This window comes from Cavia porcellus, unplaced genomic scaffold, assembly GCF_034190915.1.
Source record: "Cavia porcellus strain 051 isolate PalLab524CR breed Dunkin Hartley unplaced genomic scaffold, mCavPor4.1 scaffold_1, whole genome shotgun sequence".
Lineage (NCBI taxonomy): Eukaryota > Metazoa > Chordata > Mammalia > Rodentia > Caviidae > Cavia > Cavia porcellus.
The window spans coordinates 173,274,156-173,288,477 of NW_026947484.1; the positions used below are offsets into that span (position 1 = coordinate 173,274,156).

The following is a 14,322-nucleotide window of genomic DNA, read 5'->3' on the forward strand; positions in this document are numbered from 1 at the left end:
TCATCTCAACACAAACACAGCTGCCAACCTGAGCAGTATTTACATAAGTACTTACATCTGCTCTCTAACAGTGCCCCAATTCACCATATTCACAAATGCCAAAAGAATTAGGTTATGTTGGGTCTTTGCAGTGAAGAGGAATTGCCTTTCTCCATGGAATTCTTAGTCTGTGTTTCTATTCTCTGAGTCCCTTTGAAACCTGAAAAAGCTACAAGGAAAACTTTATCTAGCATAGAGCTCAAATAAGACACTTTATTTGAAAGGACAAGTGGGGAAGAAATGAGAAGTAGGTAACAAGAGGTAAGAGATGATGGCTAGGTCAGCTCACTAGATTTAATCCTTCTACAATGTGTGCGTACATCAAAACATCACAGTGTGGCCCATAAATATGCACAAATACGCTTTGTCGATTGGAAGGGGGAAGGGCCGGACAGAGGGAAAGAGGAGATCCTTAAGCAAATGAGTTTACTTCTCCCCGCTGCCTACTAGGCCTAGCTTTCCCGTAAATAATAAGGAGCCGCCTGTTAGGCCCTGCAGCCCTCCCAGAGCTACTGACAAAATCTAATGGCCTTCATGCAAGGATCTCAAGTACCAAGCCCAAATTCTTTCAAACAAAATATCACTCAATTGTATTGAAATGGGATGTAATTATTTTCAAGCATATTTCACATTTGTAAAAATTCTTTAATGTTTTTAATTAAAAAGCATATAAACATATTTAAGAGATGTGTATAAAAACATGCCAAACAACTCTGTAACACAGAAAGCTATAAAGAACCTGAATGTCCACTAACAGACAATGAATAATTTATTGAATATTTACATGATACAATACTGTGCAGCAGGAAAAAAGAAATCATTGCAATAAGCAACATGGATAACTTTGAATGAAAGAAATTGGTTAAACTGGTTACATGTGGAGTACTACATGTAAGATTGTTATCACTTCAATAAAGGTAAAAAAAAAAAAGCCCTGTTATGATTTGTGTTTCGGTGCTCCCCCAAGCCTCATGCAGTCATAGACACAGCTGAATCTAGCATTTGTGATTGGTTCATTGTCTAGCACTGGGATTAGTGGCATGAGTGCTGCACCTGCCCAGGGGTGGGTAATGGACATACAATATGAGGGGGAAGCATGCTTCTCCCTACTTTTGCTATTTTGCTCTTGTCACTTATAGCTACCATGAATAATAGCTGCCCTCAGCCACACCTTGGAGCCAACTGAGATAAGATAAATAAACATTTCCTTGCTTCACTTTGGGTGTCAAATATTTTGTTTCAACAATGAGAGAAAAGTAACCAAGACAAGCCCTAAATGAGAAAAATGTTTAAGGGTACATCCAGAGATACTAAAGTCATATTTTTTAAAAATAAAAGAATGTTTTTTTAAAATTTCATGGTGGCAACTTTTACAACAACATCAAAGAAATTAAATATTTAGGATCAACCTAATAAAGTAAAACACCTTTACACTGAAAACTACAGTACTCCAAAAAGGAGATCAAAGAGGATATCAGACAAATGGAAGGATATCCATTGCTCTTGGGTAGGAAGAATCAATATAGTGAAAAAGGCCATGCTCCCAAAATTGATTCACAGATTTAATCCAATCCCAATCAAAATACTAATGGAATACCTCACAGAATTAGAGAAAAAAATCTTAAAATTCATTTGGAACCATAAGTGACCTAAAGTAGCAAAAGCAACCTAGGCAACAACTGCAAGGCAGAGAGCATCACAATCCCTGATTTGAAATTATACTACAAAATTACAGTGATATAAACAGCATGGTACTGGAAGAAAAACAGACTTGAAGATCAGCTGAACAGATTAGAAAATGCAGAAACAACTCCAAACACACTCAATCAGCTTGTATTTAACAAAAGGGCCAAAGACCTTCATTGGAAGAAAGATAGCCTCTTTTAAAACTGGTGCTGGAAAAACTGCCTTTCCATATGCCAAAGACTAACACTATACCTGTGTCTATCACCATGTGTTAAACTAAAATCAAAATGGGTTAGAGATCTAAATATTGAAACAGAAACACTAAATCTGCAGACAGATAGGATAGATAGAACTCTTGAAGACATAAGTATAGACAAAACTTTTAAGAACAAAACCCTAATTGCACAGGAAATATCACAAAGAATCAACAACTGGGATCTCATCTTATAAAAAGGCTTTTGTAAAGCAAAAAAATACCACCAACCGAGTGAAGAGACAGAGTGGGGAAAACTTTTTGCCAGCTGTTCCTCAGTCAAAGGACTAATATCTAGAACAAATACAGAACTCAAAAATCAGATCCCCCCCAGATTTAAAGACCCAATCCAACAAAGGGTATCTCAAATGAACATACACTTCTCAGATGAAGAAGTAGAAATGGCAAATAAATACCTGAGAAGATGTTCAACATCATTGGCCATTTCAGAGATGCAAATTAAAGTAACAGCAAGACTCCATCTCACTCCAGAAAAAATGGCTATCATCAAGAAACCGACCAATAACAAATACTGGCAGAGCTGCGAGGAAAATGAGCACTTCTCTACTGTTGGTGAGAATGCAGTCTGGTGCAACCACTGTGGAAATCAGGGTAGGTATGCCTCAAAAAACTAGGACTAGAGTTCCATTTAACCCAGCTGTCGTTCTTCTTGATATCTTCCTGAAAGAATTAAAAGCATCATACCGTGGTAATGGAAACAGCTCAAATTTCTGGCAACTGATGCATGGATAAAGAAGATATATTTTTATACATTGGATTACTACTTAGTCATAGAGAAGGGTAAACCTGAGAAATTTCTAGGTAAATGGATGCACCTTGAGACCACATGCTTAATGAAATAAATCAGATGCACGTGCTTAAGTATCACATTGTTTCTCAGTGTGAGAAAATAAAAGTGTAAATAAGCACCAAAATACATAACAGATATTGTGAAATGGTAAGAAAATGTTTAAATGGGAAGGGGAACTAGGAAAGAGGGAGGAGGAAAGGGAAAAATGAGAAACAAATAGAAGGAAAAGTGGAAACAAAGCCTTGGTAAATAAGGAAGGCAAGAGGTGTTGAAAGGAGAGGAGGGGAGTGGGAAGATGAAGAATTATGATATATGATGTACAAGTACAAATTCCTTATGGTGAGTGTTAGCATAATGTGTATCTAAAATGTACTGATAAAATTAATTTAAATAAATAAATAAGATTCTTCAACATACAACTATACTTAGAAATACACACATGCATACATATATAATATTATGTTACACATAATTATATATTGCATAGCAACATTTTTTAACTTACACTATCCAGTGTTGAACTAGAAATCTGGTTTCTCCATTCCTGTTTCAAGATTGTTATTGTCTTAGGAAGTTTTTTCTAACGTCCACTCTGTGAGTGGATTGTACAATCGAGTTACTGATTAAAAAGGAGGCCTATTAAAGGCTATAAACTTAATTACAGGAAGAAAACAAGCTACAAAGGTTACTGCATACCCTGACTTCGGGTGAGACTATAACCGCCCTGAACAGTAAGGATGACGCACTGGCATGCAGAAGGTGACTTCAGATAACATCACACCAAGGTTCTTGAGACTGGTACATTTCCATTTCCACCAGCCACAAGTGCATACAACGGAATTCCCAGGACTCCAGTGCGCCCTCCTGTCTGATGAGCAGATCAAAAAATGATCACTGGGTTCATCTGCTCAGGCTGTCATAACAGAGTATCACAGATTTGTGAGGACTGAAGAGGGAAAATCATTTTCTCTCCGCTCTGAGGGCTGAGAGTTTAAGATCAAGGTGTGGGCAGGCCTGGTTTTGTCTGAGGGCTTCCCTCGGGCTGGTATGCACTGCCTTCCTCCCGTGTCTTCACAAGGTCTTCTGTGTAAGCCTGGTCCCTCTCACCCTTCCTGGTAAGCATACCAGTCACACTGGATTTCAGCTCTATTTCCCAGTTAAAGGCACTGTGTCCACATACTGTCACCTTCTGAGGGGCTGGAGGTTAGAATTTCAACATATAAATTTTGAGGGTACACAAAATAAACACCAAGAAATGCCGCCTTGGGAAATAACAAGTCTGGCTGTATTTCACATGAGAATAGCTTGGCTGTCGTTTCGTAAAGATGGAACTGCTTTAAACCTGCCCTGCCCAATGAGAGCACTGACCATGTCCATTCCCTTGGTGGGGATGACTGCATGGGAGTCTGCGGGTCCAGACTGATCAAATTGTACCTGTTACTATGGGGAAGTCTTTTTAGATCATTATATTTCAGTAAAATTATTTTTGGAAAGGAGGAGGAGAAAGAAATCATCCAATTGTACATGTCAATACGTGAAGGTCTTTATATATCAATTATATCTCAACAAAGTTGAAAAAGGAGGAGAAGAAATAAAAGGAGAAGGAAGAGGGGGGAGGAGAGGGAGAGGAGAGAGAGAGGAAAGAGGAAGAGTAGGAGAGGAGGAAGAAGAGGAACAGGAAGGACAAAGAGAAGCAGGAGGAGGCAGAGGGAAGAGGAGGAGGAAACTTGGGTACTGGGGCAGTTCCACAGTCCCAGCACTCTGGGATGCGGGAGGAGCACAAGTTTAAACACAGCCTGAGCAATTTAGTGACTCATCAAGACCTTGTTTCAAAATTTAAAAATTTCAAAAAGGGGTGGAGATGTAGCTCAGTGCAGAGGCCCTGGGTTTAATCCCCAGTACAGCACAAAAGGAGAGGCAGAGGGAGAGAAAACAGAAAAGGGAAAGAAGGAAAGGAGAAAAGAGGGAAGTAGAGACCCAGGGAGGGAAAGGGAAGGAAGGAGAAGAGGAGGAGGGAGGGAGGATGGCAGGGAGGGAGGCAGGGAAGGAGACACCATGATTCCATTTACACCCACCCCTCAGGACCTGCAGGACATCACTGCAGGACAGCCGAGGGCACCAAAATCCAGGATCATCAAACTCCTTACCTAACAGTGCACTGCATTTGCATAGAACCTACCCACATCATCTTGTCTACTTCAAATCTCCAGATTAGTTATAACTCCTAACACAATATGAATGCTAAGTAAATAGTTGTCATGCCGCATTGTTGAGGGAATAATGAGGAAGGAAAAGTCAGTACTGTGTTCAAGACAGATGACCACCATTGTGGGCCTAACTGCATGTTTGACTCATCGTTGGTTGCATCTCCAGACCCAGAACCCACAGACAGACAGACACAGAGGGCTGGCCATGTGTGAGGCATCTAAATAGACGCGGAATGAGCTCGGAATGGTGGGCTTCAGGCATGGGAGGGGCGGATGGCAATAACTGGCAGCTCCCGTTTCCTCCTTCCCCAGTCACTCCTTCACATCTCAAGGCCTGTACCCTTGCTGTTTCCTCCCCTTAGAAGCTTCCCCTCACAAGGTCATCGCACGATGGCTTCCTTATAGCCAACTAGGCAACATATCAATACCACCAGCTCCAGGAAGCCTTACTTAATGACCTGTCCAAGCTAGCAGCCTCCCTACCGTTATCTAGTTCTATTACATTACTTAAACTCTATCTGATATAACCTTGCTTATTGCCTGTCTTCCATTCCCCACCCCCACAAAACTATTGACTCCATGAAAGCAAGGACCTTGACTGTTCTGGCTTGCTGTTTTATCTCTGGTTCCCAGATAAGAGTTAGATTCTTAATATGCCACGAAGGATGGATAAATGGATGGATGGATGCTCCCTTGAAATCCAGCTTGCAGTCTGTGATTCAGCCAGCCAACAGATTTGAGGAGACCATGTTGCACCCAGGAAATCCAAGCAAATATTCACAAGGCAGCTAATCATTTATATACACTCCTGTGACTTACCTACCTTCCCAGCCATCTCTGAACAGGACAGCATCTTGTACAAGGGGCCTTTCTGGGTGTAAGGAGCACCCAAAAACCTAAAATTCATGGGACCGAATTTGGCACCAGGCAAATGATCTATAAAGCTACTCCTACCTTCTGATAAAGTACTTCTATTCTAAATGAACCCAAGGAAATAACCCCAAAGGAAGGAGGAGGTCCCTCCCTAGACGCCACACTGCGTACCACTATCCTCTGAACAGCTGATCAGACCACTGGCCCTAGACCTGCAAGGTCAGTGAAACACCAAAACACCACAAGCATCGAACTGCGTTTCACCTCATAATTGCACCATTTTTCTCCAGATCAGCTGGTCACTTATGGGGGCTAAGGGGGCAGGGATTGGCTCTTCTTATTTGCCAGCCTGCATGTCAGAAGGGGCTGGGGTCTAGCTGTCCCCCTATTGACAGAGCCCTGAGCATGGTGCTGGTTCGCAGGGAGTGCTTAGTTCTTGGTGAATCCTTGTTCTCTTCCCCAAAAGCCCCGCAGTCCCTGAATGGCACTGACTCACAGGGAAAGGCTTGGATCTGGCAGGGCTCTGGTTCGCATGGAGCTATCCTGTGTCTTTTGAAATACACAGTCTCTTTCTTTAGTCTCTCCCTATCCCAGGAAAGTTAAACTCCAAAAGCTCTTTTTTAAACTGTAATAAGAACACTTAACATAAGGCATCTTCCCAGACAATTAAGTGCACAGTACAGTATCAATAGGTGTAGGCACTATTTTGAGTATTAGATTTCCAGAATGTATTCATGTTGTATAACTTAAACTTGATATCCACTGAACAGCTACTCCTCATTTCTTTTTAGCCTCTGGCAACCACCATTCCGCTCTCTGTGTCTCAGTATTTTAGATACCCCATGTAAATGCAGTTATGCAATATTTGTCCTTTGGTTTCTGGCTAACTTCACCTAACATAACATCCTCCAAGTTCATCTATGTTGTTGTGTGTGGCAGAATTTCTTTCTTTTTGTGGCTAAGATTCCCTTGTGTATGTGTTACATTTTCTTTACCCATTTATTTCTTGATAAATTGGGTGCTTCTACCTCCTGGCTATTGTGAAGAATGCCACAGCTAACATGGGTGTGCAGAGCTGTTCAAGATTCCATTTTCAATTTCTGTGGATGCAGTCTGAAATGAGATTATTGGATCAAACGGTGTGTGGTGGCTTGGATATGGATTGAGTGTGTCTCCCACAGGCTTCAGGTGTGAAATTTAAGGTACATCGTGAGGTATTAAGGTGTTGACTTAATTCAACTATGGTATTTAGAAGCAGAGCTTTTGGGAGGTGATCAGGATTAGATAGGTCCTTAGGGTGGATCCCCATAGTTGAATAGGGTTTCTTTATAAGAAGAGAGATCAGAGCATGCACACACACACACACACGCTCCCTGTCTCTTGCTGTATGATGCCTGCTCCCCCACAGAGCTCTGCAGCATTCCAAGATGCAGCACCTCAACTGTACATCTTCCAGAACCATGACACAAATCATTCTGGTATTCGACTTCCCTGCTCTGTGGCATTGTGCTATTAGCAACAGTAAATAAATGAACATATGGTGGTTCTGTTTTTAATTTTCTGAAGAACCCACTACTGCACTCCATAGCAGCTGTATCTTTTCCACCCCCACCAGTAAGGTATGAGGCTCCCAATTTTTCCACAGTCTCACCAACACTTATCTTTTTGGTTTTTGACAACTGTCATTCTAAAGGTGTGAAGTGATGCTGTTGTGGTTTTGATTTGCAATTGCCTGGTGACTGATGGCACTGACCGTCTTTTCATATACCTCCTGGACCTTTGGATGTCTTCTTTGGAAAGAAGGCTACTCAAATCCTTTGACCATAGTATAATTGAATTAAGTTGTAGGATTTCTTGACACACTTTGGATATTAACTGCTTATTATAAACAAGGTGCACAGATCCTACAGTTCCCCCTTCATGAAAAGGCTTACCTTTGCCATGGAGGATCTTTTTTTGCTTGTTTGTTTGTTTGACATAGTCTCACTTGCTTATTTCTCCTCTTGTTGCCTATGTTTTAGCGTTACCCAAGAAATCTGTCAAGACTCATACCAGGAAACCTTCCCCTTATATTTTCCTCTAAGGGATTTATAGCTTCGAACCTCATGAAGTGTGATCAATGTATATGATAAATGTTTAAATTAATAAAAGTATTACAGTAAAAAGACATCTTGCTATTAATCCTCCTCAAAATGCTTACATTGTATAGTTACATGAGAATCAAAAAAAGTCCACAAACTTGAATGAACTTTCGGGGCTTAGCGTGTATAAGGAATGGAGGGAAACCACCGTCACCAGTGACACACTGATGCACTTGGAGTTCACACCCGCTTGTGCTTTCCCAGCTCCCACCTTTGGGCTCCTTGTTTTACTCCTAGATTCTCACACATAGGGAACACCTGCTCTCTTGTAGTAACTACTGAATTAGGGAATCCTTAGCCTGATTTATTGGAGCGGGAGCCGGCTCTCTAACGAGAGGAACAGCTGGTTGCAATCATAGAGTCCCATCTACAACACAGATTTGAGCCAGGCTTCCTGGTCTGACATGTAGAGTTCTTTACACAGTACAAGTGTCACATAGAAAAAAAAATTTATGAGAAATCTACATCTTTGAAAGTAAAAAGTGGGGGTTTTTTCTTGTTTGTTTTACAAAATAAGACAAAATCTGTTTGAAGTCAAGATTGGTGACAGAGTTTTATCAGTAAGAAAAATCATGTAGAAGTACAATCGTGAAATAGAAAACAGAGTAGGAGAGCGTGGGCAACTTTTATTACCAAACTGGGGCTCAATTTCCTCTTCTATAAAATGGGCTTTTCAGAAAACATGTCCTCGAAATAACCTTCAGGAATTGTTTGGACAATGATGACCCCAGTGGCAATGTTCTGTTGTGAAATATATACATTTTAGCCAATTTTTTTAACTTATTGTTAACTTCTTTATATTTCTGAAACAAAGGGTAATTACTTTGTTTCACAGAGAAAAGGAGAAGAACCCAGAGAAGTATTAAAGCTTACTGAGAAGAAATGGACTCTGACCACTCTTCATCCCCAGAATTCTCTCAGAATGTGTTTGTTCAGCAACATAATCAGTGACATCTAAAATTAGCACCTGCTCTTCCTCTCTCTCCTACTTTAACATTTCTGAGAGGTTTTATAGATTGACGAATTGGTTATGATGATGATGAAATAACTCATTTTAAAATCGTAAACTGAGAAAAAGTTTACTGCCTTATCTTTGAATAGTTTGAGCCTGAGAGGAAAACTCTGCCATCTACTAAACAAAGGGGGAAAAGCAATCATCTGAGATGAAAACCCCCAGCCCAGCACTAGGCCTCCGCAAGATGAAATTCATTGATCAGAGTCTAAGTGCCAGGTCCCATGGAAAAAAACAAAATGCCTGCATCATTAATTTCAATAGAATCTGCAATAATGCAGATTCCATTTCCCCAGGATGCAGCTGGGCAGAGGAAATCTAATGTGCCCTGTTCCCCACGTCATCTGCTCCAAAAGCACAGTAGGATTCAGGACATGCATTTTTAGCTGCCAGGAAACAGGCTTTTCGAAGCCACTGAGCTTGCTTTTCTTTAACTTATGACATATGTGAAACATTCAGAAAAATGCAAAGTAGGATACAATAAATATTAACATACTAACCCGGATTTTGCCACGTTGATGAATATAACATTAACACTGGAACACCCTAAAGTAAACGATTCAGTGGCTGTTTAGGTTGTGCAACTCTCACCACCCTCTAATTCCAGAACATTTTCATCATCTCAGAAGGAAATTGTCTACCTGTCCATGCAGCCCTTGGCATCCACTAACATAATTTTTTTCTCTCCAGTTTAGCCTATGCTGGACATTTCATACAAAGTAAACCATACCATGTGTGACCATCTGTGTCTAGCTTATTTCCTTTAGTATGTTTTTAAGATACTCTCATGTTGGTGTATGCATTGACAATCCATTTTCATGAGCAAATAATACTCTATTTGCTGGTCATACCGTTTTTATTTTTTCATTCATTTGAAGGTGTCATTTCTGCTTTTCATCCATTATAAATAATGCTGTTATGAAATTTCATATGAGTGTTTTATGTGGATATTTTTATTCTCTTGCGTATGTACCTCAGAGTAGAATTGCTGGATAATAACTCAGAACATTTTGAGGAACTGTCAGACTGCTTCCAACACTGCATATTTTTACAGTGGTATCAACTTACATCTGCTTTTTCTGTCCACCATTGTATTTTGGAGATTTCTCTAACTTACTACTTAGGTAATGATGTCATAGGATGCTTGTGTGCAAACAAACCACTCTTCATTTGCTACTCCCCTATTATTGGGTATTGTTTTGCACTAAAATTCCCACCCACCTAGTATTTAAACTCTTTTGGACACCACATTCATATCCATATATTCCACATTGTACTGTTCCTAGCTTTCCATTACTATAACACCACCACTATGAAGGGACTCCCAAAGGCTTCTGTCTGCGGACCAAAGCTATTTTTAGACTCTACCCCCAGTTCTCTTCCCTTTTATGCTGTGATCACAGGCACATCCTGACACCTCTCTGGGCATCGATCTCATCATAAATAAGAAGGGCAGGCCTGAAGATCTAGCTGATAGCTCTGTCTCTCTGCTTTGGTGTTGGTAACTCCCAAGATTAATCAGAAGATCAAGGGAAGATGCCAGCAGAGAGAAGAAAAAAGAAGCCAAGCCCTTCTCATGGAATCCTTACCCACCCACCCCACTATCTGCCACCCTTTTCCTGCAGAATGAGGTCAGAAACTCAGCATGTCAAAGCCCAAAAACCCCACCAACGCTCCTGAGCACCCCACCCTGCACGTCTCCTAGACTCAGACTAACGACTTCATTTTTACTTCATCACCTCTGTAAAGACCCTATTGCCAAACACAGGCATATTCTGGGGCCCTGGGGGTTAGGACTCTAACATATCACTGGGAGAGGGACATGATTCAGCTTAGAGCATCAAGTATGTAATGCAACTGGTGCAGTGCTTGGCACACAACAAGCACTCAAGTCACACCTAATGTGAGGAGGAGGATGGCTATACAGGGTGTGAGCCACTTTAACAAGTGACAAAGCCACAGCTCAAGGCCCATCACAAGTCCCTTTAGGTCAACAGAAAGACATGGGAGGCCCTGTACCTATGAATCATGCAGCCACTGGCTTCAAAGCCAGAGCCACATGGGTTCGATCCTTCTGCGTAGCAGATACCTACGGAGAGCCTGCACAGGTAAGATAACAAATGGAAAGGGCCTGGCAGTGGGAGGTGACAATGGGTACTCTGTCCTCTACCTATGAGGTGGGAAACCAAATGTTAGGTTCCAGTTTGGCCATCTGCAAACTGATCCTGGGCAAAGTATCTCTTGACTAGAGCTGATAATCCTACATTTTGGGTGCCCGTAAGAGGGAAATGAGAGAAGGTGTGAGAAAATGCTCTGTACGGGGCAACGTGCCCTGTGCGGGCCAGCGGTCCCCCTCCTTTCGGGATGCAGGGCCGCAGAGGCCTTCATGAGAAAGCACTCACACCCACACACCATACCCGATTCCAAGAAAACTAAGAGGCAGGGCCGTGTGGTTGCATGACTCACAGAGGCCACCCCTGCTTTGTATTCAAATCCTGCGGGTACAGGAACTGTGCTTTTTGACTATTCAACTGTTTGCTAACTACTCCCCCAGGCTGTGACTCGCACCCTCTCTCCTCTGGTCCAGAAAGGAGGCACCACAGCCAAAGAGGACCTGGAGACCTGCAAATCGCTGGGGAGTGGGGTGTCCAGAATGTAAACAGGGAAGTCAGGAGGGACAAAGATACTCTAGTTGGTGACACAGCAGATCACCCATCCCTGAAAAGAAGATTCAAGGAGAAATGTCCAGGAGATGGCTGGAGATGGTAGACTGGGGTCAGGAGAGAAAGAATAAATGGAGATGACAACTGCAGTGAGGCTAGAATTGAAGCCACAAGGATCAGGAGAGGAGAGGGGCTGGAAGAGAAATAGCTAAAAGGTGAAACCTCGGAGGATGCTGACAGGCAGGGTTGGTCAGTTGGCTAATCTCATTTTGCTTTTTTTTTTCTATGACATTTAGTATCTTAGGAAGAGGAGGAGGCAGAGGACCAGGGAGATGCTGCTGTCAGAAACAAAGGGAAATCTATGAAAGAGAGGGAGGTGTCTTAGTCATCTTGAGCTGCGCAGCCATGGACTGGGTGCCTTAAGCAATACACATTTACCTTCCCATAATTTTGGAGACTGAAAGCCCAAAATTAGGGTACAACAGGGCCAGGTTCTTGGGAGGGTCTCTACATTTTCAAACAGTCACCTTTTCACGGGTCCTCACATAGTGTAGGGGATAGGTTTGGGATGGGAAGGACTCACTAATATCCCTTCCCAAAATTCTATTAGATTGGGAATCCACACGTATAGCTGCATCTAACTTTAACTTCTTCTGTAAAGACCTTTTCTCCAAATATTGCCCCATTAGGGGGGTTAGGCCTCCACACATGAACGTGAGTGGGCAGTTCAGTCCCAGCAAGAAGGCAGAGCTGGGAGGAAAGAAGGATGAGAGCAGGGCAGCCAGAAGAAAGGCATTCAAAGATGAGTAGGAGGGGGATCCAGGAGACTCCTCCACGGGGCAGCAGCACAGCAAGGGAAGAGCCCTCCCTCCCTCGGCCCTGCCTCAGTCCTAAGTAGGAACCTGTGGAGCTTTAACTTTAAATGCAACTTTGAGAGCTGCCATAAGGTAGTTACTGTGAATTACAGGTTGTCTGGTGGTAAAATGCTGTGTTGCTTGCATTGTTCTGATCTGATCTGTTTTGTTACGTCCTCTTTGGTCTTAATCTCTTTAAAATAAAAAAAATTTTAAAAAAGCAAAGCAAAGGCCAACTTTACCTTTTTGAATGTTTAACTGGGGGTAGGTGTTTCCATATGATTCAGTGAGGCTTCCTCAATCAGATTATCACTTATCCCACAGTCTGAGCTCAGGCTCCTTGAAAGGAGACACAGGATAGGAAGAGCAGGACAAGGCAAGAAGAGGTTAGGTGAGCTCTGGGAGGCTTTCTGGAGAAGGTGCTTCTGGCTGCACTGAAGAAGGGTACGGGGAAGGGCCATGTTCCAAGCAAAATCATTAGTGGTGAGATGACCCTAATACATTGGACCCCCGCCCCAGGTAGAGGAAGACTAGAAGGCAACCAGAATGCAAAGGATCTGGAAACCTTGTCAGAGTGTCCAGAGGACAATGTGGAGCCATTGAAGGGTTTGAGCAAAAGGGTGACTTCGTTCAATGTGTTTTGTTTGCTCCTCTGTGTGTTCTGAGGATGGGAACTGGACTTTGGGTGTAGAAAACACTGATGGTGTGTGTAGTTCACCATCCACCTTTAGGAGCACTCTCCTCGTTTTTCTCACTCCTTTGATTTACATTTTGTTTGAAGTAATAGTTTTCCTGCTCACTTTCACCAAGCCTCCAAGGCATACATAAAATGAGGTTATAACTGGCATTTTGCAGAACAGAACAACAAATGAAAATTACCTCTCATTTTATAGTTATCATAACTGTGAAACTTAAACCTGACTGGCACAGTAACATAAAATAAAGCATAAATCTAAATATGGCCATAGATTCTTTTTAAATCTTAGCTAAAATACTGGCAACTTGAATTTAACAATATGTAAAGCATCTCACGACCAAGTAGTCTCATAGGGATATGCCTTCAGATAAACCTTTAAAATATCTGTGCTGAACTGCGTCCACTCAAAATTCATATATTGAAATCTTAACTCTCAATATTTCCAGATCTCACTATATTTGGAGACAATGCCTTTAAAGAGCTAATTAAAATAAAGCCAGGATCTTTGTCCAGTAGGACTGGTGGTCTTGTGTGGAGATGAAATTTGGACACAGACACATAGCTGTGAGCATACGGAGAGAAAACAGCTAAGGAAAAAGGAGAGAGGACTTAGGAGAAACCAACCCTGCGCATATCTTGGTCTCAGACTTCTAGCCTCCAGAGCTGTCAGAAAATACCTTTTTGTAGTTTAAGTCTCTCAGCCTCAGGGAATATGTTATGGAAACTCTAGCAAGCTAATATAACATGACCATAAAAAAATTAAAGTAACAAAACCATATAAACACATCGATGAACACAGAAAAAAAGCCAATTGCTAAAGTTCAGCACCTCTTAAAACTTCCATTGAAGGATAGCATACCTACAGAAAAGTCTACACATTCTAACAATACAATGCATTTTCACCAACTAACATAACTGTGTAACCAGCACCTGGATCATGAAACAGAGCTGACCAGCTTCTCAGATGCTTTTTCACACCCTCTGCTAGACCACTGAGACCGAGTTGTGGCCCCATAAAGGCCACCTGTTGAAGCTCTAATCTTCACAGTGATGCATCCTGGATCAGTCAGCTTGTTATCATCATGG

The 14,322-nt window shown here is 41.9% G+C and overlaps 1 long non-coding RNA gene across 1 annotated transcript in view; it reads right to left on the reverse strand.

Moving 5' to 3' along the window:
* Positions 1 to 3,412, reverse strand: part of LOC134478543 (uncharacterized) — a 47,500-nt gene extending 44,088 nt beyond the window's left edge. The window contains exon 1 of the long non-coding RNA XR_010051252.1: positions 3,295 to 3,412. This is a non-coding gene — a long non-coding RNA (uncharacterized LOC134478543). The remainder of the gene's footprint in view (positions 1 to 3,294) is intronic.
* Between the last annotated feature and the right edge of the window lie 10,910 nt (positions 3,413 to 14,322).